Source organism: Euleptes europaea, chromosome 14 (assembly GCF_029931775.1).
Source record: "Euleptes europaea isolate rEulEur1 chromosome 14, rEulEur1.hap1, whole genome shotgun sequence".
Taxonomy (NCBI): Eukaryota; Metazoa; Chordata; class Lepidosauria; order Squamata; family Sphaerodactylidae; genus Euleptes; species Euleptes europaea.
The window spans coordinates 56,228,765-56,244,228 of NC_079325.1; positions in this window are offsets into that span (position 1 = coordinate 56,228,765).

Here is a 15,464-nt window from a genome sequence, read left to right on the forward strand (position 1 = left end):
GGGAAAATGGCTGGCGGGGGGAGGCTGAAGCCAGGGTTTTGGGCATGCAAATATGCATTCTCAATTGCAGAGCGATGGCCAGTTTGCAAAAACAAAAAAAGGATGTGCTGAGACTTCCCTCTGCTGACTCCAACTACCCCAGCCCCGGCCTGCCTGCGCTGTCCCAGCTGCTTAGAGATGCCAGAGGTGGATCCTGGGATCTTCTTCATGCTCTGCCCCACCCCCACCCCCAGCTACAGGACTTTAGGTAGCTGGTTTAAGAACTAGTTAAACAGCCAAATTCCGGAAGGGGTGCTTCAGCTGTGTAAATGTCTTGGTGGGGCAGGAATGAGAGAAAGCCATCTGGCTTACTGGATTTATCCATTTTCCAACGTATTCTTGTAGATGCAATGAGGAGGGGGAAATCTAATCTGGAAGTGACCGTGCAATTGTTTGATAGCTACATAGTGAAATTTAAAAATTGTGATATAAAACGGACATCCTGGCCAACCCTGAATCACATTATGTGCCACAGCCCTTTTGCTCTGCATATGTTAAGAAGAGGGAGGAAGTTGGCCTGACCTGGATAGCCCAGGGTAGCAGCATCTCAGAAGCTAAGCAGGGTCAGCCCTGGTTAGGACTTGGATGGGAGATCACAATGAAATGCCAGGGTTGCTACGCACAGGCAGGCAGTGGCAAACCACCTCTGAACGTCTCTTCCCATGAAAACCCCATGAGGGGTCGCCAGAAGTCGGCTGCAGCCTGATGGCAAAGGGGGGGGAGATACCTTGGGGTGGGGCCATACCCAGGTCATCCATGCTCCCCAACACGCAAGGGGAAGCCCAGACCTTAAATAGCATAGCTAGAGAAGATTTGGCTCAGAGGCTGCAGAAACCAGCCAAGCTGGCTTCCAGCTGGTCCTTGTAGCACTTGCCTGCAGACCCAGGATGCAAAGGGAATTTCCCCGCATAAGTCAGAAATGAATCTATTTATTTAAGAATGTTAAAAAATGCTGCCTTTCCTGGGGAGGCTTTGCAAGGCAGTTTGCAAAATAACATGATGAATAGGGTTGCCAGGTCTCTCTGCGCCACCAGCGGGAGATTTTTGGGGTGGAGCCTGAGGAGGGTGGGGTTTGGGGAGGGACTTCAATGCCATAGAGTCCCATGGCCAAAGCGGCCATTTCCCCCAGGTGAACTGATCTCTGTTGGCTGGAGATCCGTTGTAATAGCAGGAGATCTCCAGCTACTACCTGGAGGTTAAGCAAAACAAAAACAAGGGCACCTCCGTGCCTATACCTTCAAGGTTTGGAAATTAGCACGTGTAAATGGTACACAAATGCACAGAGCCAAGTTATAACAAATAAGTATATAATAAGTGATGAAGCCAAAGGACAAACAATGTGTAGCAAGTAAACCTAACCAATGTGTGACTAATATTTACATTAAAGCACAAAGGATCACAATGTAATTTCACAGGCAAAAAAGTCCTCTTCTTAATGTTTCAAAGATGATCAATTCCATAGGATATCCATTAGGTATAAATCCAAAAGATGGGGATCTTTTGGATTTATACCTAATGGATATCCTATGGAATTGATCATCTTTGAAACATTAAGAAGAGGACTTTTTTGCCTGTGAAATTACATTGTGATCCTTTGTGCTTTAATGTAAATATTAGTCACACATTGGTTAGGTTTACTTGCTACACATTGTTTGTCCTTTGGCTTCATCACTTTTTATATACTTATTTGTTATAACTTGGCTCTGTGCATTTGTGTACCATTTACCCGTGCTAAGTACCTGGAGGTTGGCAACCCTAATTATAAAATATAACATTAAATTAACACCCAACTTTAGCAAACCCCAACTGGAGAATCAAAAAACAAATCACTGGACAGCTTAAAAGGAAATTGACAATTTTCAGACCAAAAAAGCATACAGTTAAAATGTCACCCCCTTCATTAAAATGTACTTGCTCACAAGTTCCTGCTAATTAAATGGAAACAGTCAAAATGAACGGCCTTGTTTTGTTTTTAAGGATGTTTAGGTGGGGCAAAATGGTGTGCTGGGTGGGACAGTGGATCCTTTGGCCCCACTCTTACTTAGCAAACTCCAACACCGACCCTCCATTCGAGATATATTGATATAGATGCTATTCTTTTGCATTAAAAAAATACGGACTTACATAGTCACACCAACACACCCTCTGTTCTCGCTGCTGAAAATGAAGGCAAAGCCCCCCTCTTACTTACTTTGCTGCCTTGGGATCCGTCGCTTTGTGTGATTGTGGGCCGCGAACAAGGTGGCCATGTCCCCTGCCTTTAAATAAGACCCCTCATTATCTGTGCCTCTCCCCTTCACCTCAATGGGCTTCATTCCCCGCATTCCAGAGCCTGAGATTCCATTGTGCGTGCCCAAGTCAGAGGCAACGGAAACTGAAGAGGCCTTGCCTGGGCGGCCCGCGATGCGAGCGGAGGATTCATCTTGATTAGTGTATTTGGGGGTTGGGTTTTTTATTTTGCTCATTTGTGATATTCTTTTCTTAAAAACTTCTCAGGGTTTCATTGTTTCCTAGCTAGCTGTGAGTCAGTGTTAAGTGATTGCAAATGTGAATGGATGACTTTGAACTGCATGTTTGGGTGGTGGTCTTGAATCTTTAAAGCCCTTTCATGACCTGGGGCCAATATAGCTGATGGACCACCTTTCCCTGAATCAACTCATGTGCTGGGGTGGTCCATACTGCAGTGGGACAGCCCTCACCCTTTGCTGGGCTTTTTCTATTGTGGCCCTTGTTCTGTGGAATGGTCTTCCAGAGGCACCAGCCCTGAATACCTGCAAGGCTGTAATGCCCAGTTATAAGGGCTGGTATAAAATACCATGTACTCATATGCACACACATGGAAGCTTTGGGGAAGTTGGCATCCAGAAGCCTTTGAGCCAAGAAATCATACACTCTGCTTGGTACTGCCTTTCACCAGTAGAAAAAGCTGTCTCTGAATTACCTTTATCCTCAGGAATGTGGTTTCTAGTTACTAGCTCACAAGATCAAGCACTCACTTAGTGACGCCTTCGGGCAATATCTATAGGCTATGCTAATTAGCATGGAGTAGACACCTAACGTGTATTGGTGCTTTTGTGTATCAATCTGCTTGTCAGCAGCTGTGGGCCTGCCCCATTCGAATGCATAAATGATGCTGAGTTTCCTTTGTTCTCTGGTGAGTAACCCTGTATCTTATCTGTGGTTATTTCACCCCAGGTGTGTGTTTAGCTAAATAAAAAACTGTTCCTGTTAACTTAACCTCCTCCTTGTTGCCTATCATTGGACTCTATAAGACAACCAGGCACTTCATTTGGCGCCTAAGCAATGTGGGGCGAAGTTGCAAGGCCGCCTCCCTATTTTTTTTAACACCCCAACATAATTGGGAGGGGATTCGCTTTTAGACTCCTCTGGCCTTCTGTAGGTGGGTATGGAGAAAATTGCCCTGAGGGAGGCCTGACGTCTCTAGCGCGCACCCAGCCCTTTTGGCTGGAGGGACCCCAGCTTGCTTCCCTGGGGGGCAGAGGACTCCGAAAAAGCCCAACCTGAACTCTCGCTCAAGGAGGTTAAGCCGTGTGGAGAGGAGTGAATGGCTTGGATCATGATCCGTTGTGAGTATGGTGAAGAAAAAGAAAACAGAACATGTATGTGTGTGTGTGAATGAAAGCAGCTGATTTTTTACTGTCTGTATGAAAGGTGTTGCCTCATAAAATCCCTGAGTAATGGTAAGCACCCCCCACCATGGTAAGGTCGGATTGCAGGTAACTGGCAGGGAAAAGAATCCCAGGTTCCATCAGTCAATTCCCGCTGACGAGTGAAGAAAAGCCTTAGCCAGGGGGTCCCCATGGGATGTGAGTTGAAAAACTCGAAGAAAACTTTTATCCCTGGTTTTCCTGTTTCTACTTCCTGCCCTCTGGGGTATTGGGGTAATTCAGGACCAGAGGATTAAAAGTAAAAGGACAAAAGGTCCCTTTTAAGTTTAAAAAGCCGAGATGCATCAGAAAAAGGTTAACCGTATATAAGGGGAATGGGAGTAAAATAAAAGATTTTTAAAGTAGAAAAAGTTGTTTAGATTTTAAACAATGAATTGTATTAAAGCTTTCTGTCTTTCTCTCTTAAAAAGCTGTTTCTTACTTATCAAGCTGTTTATATGTCTGTGAAATCATTATCTGCCTAGCCATGCATAGCGAGATACATGCCTCCCATAAATCATTTTCCCCTCTCTCCTTCCTCCTTTCGGAAAAACAAGAATGCTGCCTGCTCCCTGCTGGGGTGCCGGATCCCGACGGGAGCGGGATGCAAGAGTAGAGGTTGAAAAGAAGGAAGAAAAAAAAAGGGAAAGGCTCACAGCTCGTGCTTGTTTTGATTGGCTTGTTCTGTTGCTTATGCAAACTGTGTTTTTAATTTGCCATAATATCAGTGAGCTACTTTAAAGTGTTTGTTTTCTTTTGGGTACAGACAGAAGATATGGTTTAGTTATGTTATGAGATTTGTGACTGTTGTGTGGTGATGTGGAGCAGATAAAAGGAACTTGGATGTGGAATTTTAAATGGTGGCTATGAAAGTGTAAATAAGGTGAGTTAAAAGGTGAAAGAAAGGGGGCTGTCTCAGTGAACGTTGAAAAGGGTGGTAAAAGTGGCTTGTGCATTAAAAGCCAAGGAGTCAATATGAAAAAGTTATTAAGGGTGTTTTTTTTAAAGTGTAACTGTGTAAAGAGGGGAAGGGAATGAAAAAGTAAAGAAGCAAATTCTATGTGTTGTACACAGAATGTCAAAAGAAGGTTGGAGTAAAATAAAGGAAACCCATGTTTAAATTTTACATTTTGCCACACCCTCATTAGCACATTATCTTGATACTTACAGGACAATGATTACCACATTACCTTTGATACTTTTTGCAGGACAATGATTCAGCTCAAACTCAACCCCTTTCTGACTATATATTACTCTTCCTACACACTTGACACTGAGAGACACTGTCCTTCAGTGTTACTCCTCTGAAGATGCCGGCCACAGCTGCTGGCGAAACGTCAGGAAAGAAAATACCAAGACCACGGTCACACAGCCCGGATAGCCAACAAGAACCAATGAACTCTGACCGTGAAAGCCTTCGACAATATTTTTTACATTTTGCTTTGGTAAAAAGCAAAGAGGTTAAACGTTATTTTCTTGTATTTTAATTCAAAAATTTTAAGCTTGTTTTGGTTAAAAAGGACTCAGCCTTGGAGGGTTCGATGTAGGTGTTAAACTTAAAAAGTATTAAATGCTGCTATATATAGTAAAACAAAATTATTATAACATTTGTGTTTCTCTTATCCGTTGCTAGGTCAACAAAATGCTTTCTTTATTGTTTTTATTGTTTTAAAAATGTTTGCCTAAGAGTGAAAATAAGCTATCAATTGTCTGATGACAATACACTGATCCTGCTCTCATGATTATGTTAATTTTGATGTTAAAGTGTTGGTAAAAATAATGTCTTTTGTCTTTTAACTCAGGTCCCCACAACATTGTTTAATTGTTAATGTAAAACAAACTATATATTTTGAATATATATATATATATATATATATATATATATATATATATATATATATATATATATATATATATATATATATATATATATATGAAAAAAAGTATATAGTTTAAAAAGGTGAAACACTTTGCTGGGGGGGGAAAGGTAAAAAAATGTGTTTAAAGGTTGTGCAATTGTTAGTTTGATTTTTCTGCCAATCATGCCATGTATTGTTAAAGTTTATTTAATTATCTGTAAATGCTTCTTGTTTAATTGCATTGCCAGCTCACCTAAACCCTATTGGGCTCCTGCTAACACTATGCTTCTTCAAACTGCCCCCCCCCAAAGTTTGTCCACCTCTTGGACTCTTAAATAAAGCAGCTTTAGTGATCTCCAGGAATCTCCAGGAATCTCCTGGAATCACTCTAAAATTGACAAGAATGTCAATTAACATGAAAAAGGGGGGAAATAAAGTGCCCTTAATAAAGGTCTTTTACCTGTGGCACTATAAACTGCCCCTGTGTACATAAACAGGTGCAGGAATCCTCTTTACCGCCCCTCCGTTCTCTTTCTATTCTTTTCCTTTCACTTAAGTCTGCATAAAGCACGCACACATTTCTCTACCTAACAAGTAACAAATGCCGGCATTTAGCTCATTATCTAGTTAAAGGAGACACTCTGTTCGAACCTAACGCATGAGTAATTAGAAAATCGCTCACTGCCAAAGTTGCTGAGTAGTTGTTAGACTTTTATTCCTAGGGAGATGACTGGATCCTGGACAAAAGAAGACATCAAAAGAAAAGTTTTTTGTGTTTGGTACAGGAAAGTTGTCATGTGAAATAAATCTACCCCCACAAGTGGATCAAACAATGCAGGGTTGGAACAACCCCTCCATCCAGCCTTTAATGCCAGAAGTGTGGCATTCAGGTACTGTTAATGTTGCAGTTTGTTGCAGGGTCTTCATTAAAGACAATGACCCCTTTGCAAATATGTTTTTCCTGAGTCAGAAAACGTGGTTTCTAGTGCCTGACCTTCCAGTTTCATCATTGCTGTAGCTCTTATCCAACACTCACAAAGACAGACTCTTTTTTTTAAAAAAAGTAAGGCTTAAACTTCCTTACTGCTGCAAAAGATGTCTGTTTTGACTGTGTTTTTTTTTCTACAGGTCAAGTAATTAAAAAGCCTAAAAACTCCTGAGGGCCTGTGCCAGATATAATGTTGTTCCAGGCAAAAGGGTATTCTGCGAAGATGATGGCCTGCAGCTGAGGTACAGCAAATGTTCCAGGTACTGCTCAAATACCTTTTTCAGTGGTCAAAAGTCCCAGAAAAGACAGCGTGGAGACACGCCAGTCACGTGGAAAAGGTACCCCAGATGCCTGATGCTGAATCAACAATAAAAATCTCCGGCCCTAAACCCTCACTTTGTTCTGCACAGAGGGAGCACAGTGTTTATTAACTTAGACACCCCCCCTGGATGATGGGTGTCCTTCCTGTGTGTTTGGAATGCGATTTCTGAAGGTGATTGACACTGACAGTTACAAAAGGACTAAGTTTTGTTGTTTAAAAAGTTTATGGAAAGACTACGTTTGTGGCTTTTAATACAGACTTTGGCTACACATCTCCATCTTTTAAACTATACATAAAGAGACTAATTGTATTTATATGCCATTAAAGGTTTATTATGATTATGGTTATGATTATGACTAATTGTATGGACATTGCCCACATGTACAAGGTCATGTGCCTGTCTGCCCTGTGTTATCAAAAAGTGACTATTAAACTGAAACCATCAACACAGGTGTATTAAACAAATTGTGGGTATATCAAGAACAATGGTTTTCTAATCATCATCATCACCAGGACATTTTTGGACAATGGACCTTTGAGGTTGTCCATCCCACATGTTTAGTTGCAAGATGAACCACTTAAAGACATTTTGCCCGTGACATTCAGTTTGATACTCTAGATGGACATTGGACAATATTACAGGTGCAAGTGTTTCATGATGCATGTCAAATATGAACTGAAAATGTATGGGTGGCATCTTAATATCTACATGTAAGGTTGTTTATTGCCTAATGATCTTTTTTGAGCATGTGTTTTTATTGCATAATGAATTGCTATTCTCTGTGTGTTTTGCTGCATGTTACAAAGAGGGGGATTGTAAAAACAAAGAAAACAGCCTCTTAGGCTAGACCAGAACTATCGCAGGTTGTTTATCCATGACAAGGGCTCACACATTGGTTACCTGATTTTAACTTGGTTAAAGAGCTCATCTGTTGTGTTTCTTATCTTTGCATTTATTGGTATTATTGTCTGCTGTTGCCTACAGTGCCTGCCTTTAGGTTCTGCATGTATTGACACTTTAGCTCAAACTCTCATGCCTGCAGTTGCTCTCAGCACCAATTGTTCTATTAACCTGCTGATCAAGCGCACGCTGTCCCAAAGGAGTTTGTGTGCCTCCTGAACCCCTAGCCCCTTCACACTCCCGCACTTTGATAGAATTCAAAGCCACAAGAAAAAGGGGGAAAATGTAATGCCCAGATATAAGGGCTGGTATAAAATACCATGTACTCATATGCACACACATGGAAGCTTTGGGGAAGTTGGCATCCAGAAGCCTTTGAGCCAAGAAATCATACACTCTGCTTGGTATTGCCTTTCACCAGTAGAAAAAGCTGTCTCTAAATTACCTTTATCCTCAGGAATGTGGTTTCTAGTTACTAGCTCACAAGATCAAGCACTCACTTAGTGACGCCTTTTGGCAATATCTATAGGTTATGCTAATTAGCGTGGAGTAGACACCTAACGTGTATTGGTGCTTTTGTGTATCAATCTGCTTGTCAGCAGCTGTGGGCCTGCCCCATCCGAATGCATAAATGATACTGAGTTTCCTTTGTTCTCTGGTGAGTAACCCTGCATCTTATCTGTGGTTATTTCACCCCAGGTCTGTGTTTAGCTAAATAAAAAACTGTTGCTTTTAACCTAACCTCCTCCTTGTTGTCTATCATTGGACTCTATAAGACAACCAGGCACTTCAAGGCCAACATGGTTTTTTTAGAAGTCCTGTTGTCAATGGGCAGCTGCTGTAAACTGAAAACAGATTGATTCTCTGAGAGCAGAAGTGAGACTTTCTCTACCTTTTAAGGAGAATCAAACCGGCTTACAATCACCTTCCCTTCCCCTCCCCACAACAGACAACCTGTGAGGTAGGTGAGGTTGAGAGAGTTCAGGGAGAATTGTGACTGGCCCGAAGTCACCCAGCAGGCTGCATGTGGAGGAGTTGAGAAACCAACCCAGTTCACTAGATTAGAGTCCACCACTCATGTGGAGGAGTGGGGAAAATGGATACTAGTCATGAGGCATACCTATTCTCTCTAGTATCAGAGGAGCATGCCTATTATTTTGGGTGCGGTGGAACAAAGGCAGGATGGTGCTGCTGCACTTGTCTTGTTTGTGGCTTCCTAGAGGCACCTGGTTGGCCACTGTGTGAACAGACTGCTGGCCTTGATGGGCCTTGGTCTGATCCAGCAGGGCCTTTCTTATGTTCTTAATCAAACCCAGTTCTCCAGATTAGAGTCCACCGCTCTTAAGCACTACACCAGGGGTGTAGAACTCAATTGTTACGAGGGCCGGATATGACATAAAAGTCACTTGGTTGGGCCGGACCAGGCCTTGCTGGCCCAGATTGAGAATGGGAGTGGGGGGTGGCTGCCTCAGCTGACTCCTGGGCCGCATTAGAGCTCTCAAGGGACCGGATCCAGCCTTCGGTCCTTATGTTTGACACCCCTGCACTACACCTTGCTGGCTCAATCAAGAGGCAATCAAGGTGTCATTTGAAGCCTATGGTTGTATAGTGTAATTCTATATAGTGTTTTGAATTCAAGGGTGGACTTACTCTGTCACTTACCAGGAAAGTTCCCAGTGGGATGCTGCCCTGGAGGGTAACTGGCAGCCTGCAGCAAGCGGAGCCAAGCAGGCCCCAGAGTGCAGGCAGCGCTACTCAGGTGGGACCTGTGGCCAAGGGTGCTGCTGGCTCTCTGGCAACATCCCACCTGTTGTCATCACGGCCACATTGTGGGTCCTCCTGGCCCCATGGCCCCTGCCGCACTGCCAGCACTCTGGGGCCGCTGGGCTCCGCTTGATTCAACATCCCAGTCGGGGCCCTCTTTTCATTCCTTCGCTCGGCTCGTGGTCATGTTTGTAGGGGGATTTGAACCAAATAGCAAAGCAGGATATAAAGATTGCTTGATAAAGTAAATTGCATTCAGAGGTGGGTTTTGTTTTTTTACAATTAAAGCAAGTGTCCTGCATTTAGCTCAAATGGGATGTTTCCAGGGCAGATTTTGAAACATGTAACTGCTTGAATGGCAATTGGACTCATGTCCTCCCAGCCTGGTCCAAGTCAGAGCCATCCACTAGACAGACTGACCAGTCTCGGCCTGGGAGAAGCCCTCTGCTCTGTGCCCATATATGTTTGTCCTTGGGGCTTTGCTGAGAGTTCCCCCGAGGTGAGGTTAGGCTGACGGGGTCTTCCCAGTGCTGGCTTCTTCATTGCCCTTCCCGCATGGACTTGGTCAGGCCAATTCTTTTGATTGTGAAGAAAATTGGAGAAGAGTTCTTTTTTATTCAACAGACTAGGCTGGGCAGAAGAAGGGTTGCAAATGGCCTTTAAGTGGGAAAATGTCAGGGTTTGCAGTTCTTTTCGCTTGCTGTTTAGACACACTTCTCTGGCTCAGATGATGCCCTTTTAAATTTCACCGTCTTTTCCAGAGGAACAGTTAGGCACGTGTTTGGTGATATTTCATGAGATCCCAGTCATCGCTGATCAATGTGCGTTGCAAATGCTAACCTTTGCGTTCCCGTTAGGTATCTTCCTGAAAGATCGAGGATGCCGACTTCATCCAGAGCTTACCTTAAATCTTTCAGTTTTATCCAGAGCACTGGAGGCAACCCATTGGAAAACTCCGTCCCCACCATCAATTTCTTAATGGCACCCTGGACCAGCACCAGATTTTCCTGGACAAAATCACATGTTAGAAGAAAGGGCAACAGAGACAGATGATTTATAATATTGGGTCTCTGTTCTGGGTCTTTATGGGCTCCCCAAATATGCCCCATCCCTATCCTATCAATGGAGCACACTGACATTAGGACTGTTGTTGTTGATCCCATTTCATCCCAGACTTCCTAAAAGGAGTTCAGGACAGCAGAAGTGGTTTTCTGCTTCAGCATTTTATGCTCCGATGGAGGTTAGGCAAAAAGTAACTAGCCCAAGGTCTCCCAGCAAGCTGGGTGGGTAGGAAGGATGTCACGAATTTGAGCCCTGGCCTCCCCCATTGTAGTTGGACGCTGCAACAATTAGACCACACTGGCCAGCGTGGCATAGTGTTAGAAAATTCTTCCTAATGTCTAGATGGAAACTCTTTTGATTTAATTTCAACCCGTTGGTTCTGGTCCGACCTTCTTGGGCAACAGAAAACAACTCAGCACCATCCTCTATATGACAGCCTCTCAAGTATTTGAACATGGTTATCATATCCCCTCTCAGTCTTCTCCTCTTCAGGCTAAACATACCCAGCTCCTTCAACCTTTCCTCATAGGACTTGGTCTCCAGACCCCTCACCATCTTTGTTGCCCTCCTCTGGACACGTTCCAGCTTGTCTACATCTTTCTTAAATTGTGGTGCCCAAAACTGAACACAGTACTCTAGGTGAGGTCTAACCAGAGCAGAGTAAAGTGATACCATCACTTCGTGTGATTTGGACACTATACTTCTGTTGATGCAGCCCAAGACCGCATTTGCCTTTTTAGCTACTGCATCACACTGCTGACTCATGTTCAGTGTTTGGTCTACTAAGACCCCCAAGGTACTTTTCACACACACTACTGCTCAGACAAGTCTCCCCATTCTATAATTATGCATTTGATTTTTGTTTTTATTTATTAATTTTGTTTTCTTTTATTGATTTGTTTTTATTGGTGTGGTTTTTGACTTGACCGTCTAGGTATTGTTTTAGTTGTGAGTCTCCTCAAGCAGGTCCGAAGAGGCAGCATTCACATTTTCTAAATGAATGACACTTCAGTCCCCATGTGCCTTTTTTTCTTTTGAGGAAGAGGCCCCTGGGCCCTGCTTTGGATGGGGTATTGGTGTCGGGGGAGGGGGTTAAGCCTTCCCCTCCTCCACTCTTTCCCCAGCTTGAAACAGCTCCATGGAGCTGATGTTTGCTCAGTTGGGACAAACAGGCAAGTCTTCTGTGACTTTTCTGCGACCGCTCATTAACTTTAATAGCTGCTGGTTGTGAACCCTTGTGCTCAAATATGGACAACTCATTCCAGGGAAATTCCACAAGGATGCTCTTATTAAGTGGATGTGGCTCTTGAAAGCCTTGTTGCGGCACAGAAGGCAGGCACATGTGAGCTCTAGTCCCATGATAATCCCATAAGCAGACATCCACAGACAAGCAGTCCAAAGAGAGTTGATTTATTGGAAAATCCACAGGTTTACAGAAGCTAAGAGTCAAATGGACACTAATGAAAACTACAAGCACAGTACAGGGCATATATGGAAGAGCATAGGGCAAATCGGGGTAGATCTGGATGCCATGGCAACCCCTTTCCCAGGAGCTGTCAGGGGGGTAGCCTTCTACGGTCATTCCCACAGAGTTCAGTCTAAACAGGTTGTTTGCAGGGCTAGAGCTGGCCTTGGCCAGCACCTGGAGAAACCACAACATTCATCTCTCAGGCCATGCCTGACACCACAAGGAATATCCTGCCACAATAAATCTGTTAGTTCTGAAGATACCACAATGTTCTCGGCTGTTTGTCTTGTTTCAAAGAAGGTCTTCTTCTTCCCAAGTTAGTGGTGGGCCTCTAGGTGTGAGCCAATGTTCCTGCAGCCCCTACCGGCATGAACTACTGGTCAGAGCTGGACAGGGTTGGGCCTGGGCAGGAGAGGGCAGGGTTCACCGTTTGCTTATCCATGAAGTGCAAGAGATGACTTTGGGCCGATCTGTCTCTCTGGCTGGTTCAGCCTACCCTAGCTCACAAGGTTGCTGAGAGGCTGAAGCAAGGGAATCCTCATGCACATCTTGGGGAACAGCAGGGTAGAATGGAACGTGAGCATTATGTTTTGAGGGAATCCTTAAAATGAGGGCTCAGTATAGGGTTGCCAACTTCCAGGTGGTGGCTGGAGATCTCCTGCTGTTACAACTGATCTCCAGCTGGTAGAGATCAGTTCGTCTAGAGAAAATGGCCGCCTTGGCAAATGGACTCTATGGCATTGAAGTCCCTCCCCTCTCTAAACTCTGCCCTCCTCAGCTCTACCCCCAAAATCTCCAGGTATTTTCCAATTCAGAGTTTGATTTGGCATGCTTTTTATGAGTTGGTTGGTGAGTAGAATAGTAGCGCAGGATTGCTACTTTCAAGCAGGATCATACCTGTGACTTGTTAGGGCTTTAATAAGGAGTACGTCTTACTGAGTATTCTAACACTATATTCCTGTGGGAAGGAACAGTTGGAACCCTCGGAGGTCTGAACAAATTTGATTCATATATGAGACAATTTTTGTACCATGTAAGTTTCTTCATGTTTGTATTTATTTATAGTATGTTAGAGTGTATAGATCTGTAATTTTGTAATTCCATCCATAGTGCATCTTAAAACGGACAGCTGAAGAAGATTATCGAAACACAGGAGAAAATCTAGAATCTGTGTCTGTCCTTTTTTGGAAGGGATCCATATTGTGGACCTGGAACTTGTTCCGTTGAGCTTTGCACCCACATGAACTTCTAGGTCAGGGGTCGGCAAACTCATTAGTCAAAAGAGCCAAATATCAACAGTACAACGATTGAGATTTCTTTTGAGAGCCAAATTTCTTAAACTTAAACTATATAGGTAGGTACACTGTTTATTAACTTAATAAACTTTAATTAAAGTTTTAAGTCTTAATTAAACGATAGGTACACTGAATAAAACTTGATATCATACTGAATAGTGATCTTATTTATTGATAAAAATTAAATTGTAAGTCCCTGCCATTTCCCCCTCCCCGTCCGGAGTCCTCGTCTGGAGGCCTGGTCTACCGCCATAAAAGCCTATTGGTAGACCTGGCCTCTGGCTGAGTCCCATTGGGAGGCCAGGTCTACCCATTGGCTTTCTTGGCAGTAGACCTGGCCTCCGGAGGCCCATAGAAGCCAATGGGTAGACCTGGCCTCTGAAGGGGGACTTTTTCCCCTCCTCGGAGTCCAGGTGTACTGCCAAGAAAGCCAGTGGGTAGACATGGCCTCCCAATGGGACTCAGCCGGAGGCCAGGTCTACCAAAGGAAGCCCGCCCCGCCCAACAGCTGATAGGCGGGGGAGGGCAGGAACTGCCGAGCCGCCCACCCAGCAATCGTGTGGCTAGAGGGGAGGGGAGGCTTTAGCCTCCCAACCATTGAGGGAAAGGAAAAGGGGGACCCGGCCATTCTCCACAGTGTGTGTGGGGGAAGACAGCGCACCCGCTCTCTCTCTCAGGCGTGCCGGCTCCGCAGCCCAGCTGCCGGCACGAGCGGGCTCAAGAGCAGGGGCGCCGAACCAAGTTCGGAGAGCCACACTCAACGGGCCAAAGAGCCGCTTGTGGCTCTGGAGCCGCAGTTTTGAGACCCCTGTTCTAGGTGGTGGCTGGAGATCTCCTGCTATTACAACTGATCTCCAGCTGATAGAGATCAGTTCATCTGGAGCAAATGGCCGCCTTGGCAAATGGACCCTATGGCATTGAAGTCCCTCCCCTCTCCAAACCCCACCCTCCTCAGCTCTACCCCCAAAATCTCCAGATATTTTCCAACCAGGAGATAGCAACCCTAGCTCAATAGGAGGCTCCATGTGGTGACAAGATGCACATAATCCCTGAAAACGTTTGATTGCTGTGTTCAATTAGGTACCAGCTTGGAACTTGCTAGGGGAGAGGTCCCCAACATCATGTCCATGGGTATTGTAGTTCCCATTCGAAGCTTTTCTGGTGCCCACCAAGTGTTTTTAGAAAGTGGGCAGAGCCAACTGGGCTGCTGATTAAAAGGTATCCAGTTAAGCAGAGTTTATGTGTGAAATATTGAAGAGTTACTATTAGAGTTATACATAACCTTGGTCCTTGTCATTTTGTGCTTGGCTTCTCCTCCTGCAGCAGCCCTTTTGTTATTGCACCCACAACCATGGGTCAGAATTCCAGACATGCCACAAGTTAGGGCACAAACTGGGGGGAGGGGGTCTCCCTTATTTATTTAGACAATTTCTAAGCAACCTCCCCACGAAACCTGCCCAAGGCGGCTTATCTTTTCTGCCATCTGATTTCACAGAAATGAGTCTTGGACAGCACAAGCAATACTTAATAATGAGTTCCTTTTTATTAAGAAGTTTAAGCAAGTCCACATGATACAGCATTGGACACCAACAACACACTAGATCTACTTCACCAGACTGGTAGACAAGGTGTGATCCGTCCAGTTAGTTGAGACATGAATGGGTTGTATCTCAGTCCCAGCTCTGTTACTGTCCTTGGGGTGCATTTAACTGGTCCTGGGAAAGTCAGTTGGCTATGCTGTTCCCTTCCTTCCTTTTCCCCATCCATGGCAAGCCCCCCAGTCTGTATTTCACTCTATTGAAGAAAGTCAGGCAGCTTATGAAAATAAATCCAAAGGTTGTGCTTGGTATCATGGTTGGCAAGAAGTCCGTGTGAAATCTCTTTGGACTACCGTAACCACACATAACATATGCAGGGGCAGATCTGAGTTTCTGATGCCCTAGCCTACCCTGCTGTCATGCTTCTATCACAGGCATTCTGTTCAGTTTCAGAAATGACCAGTGGCTGAGTTTTCTGTGCCCTTAGCTCAGGGGTGGGGAACCTTTTTTCCGCCAAGGGCCATTTGGATATTTATAACATCATTTGCAGGCCATACAAA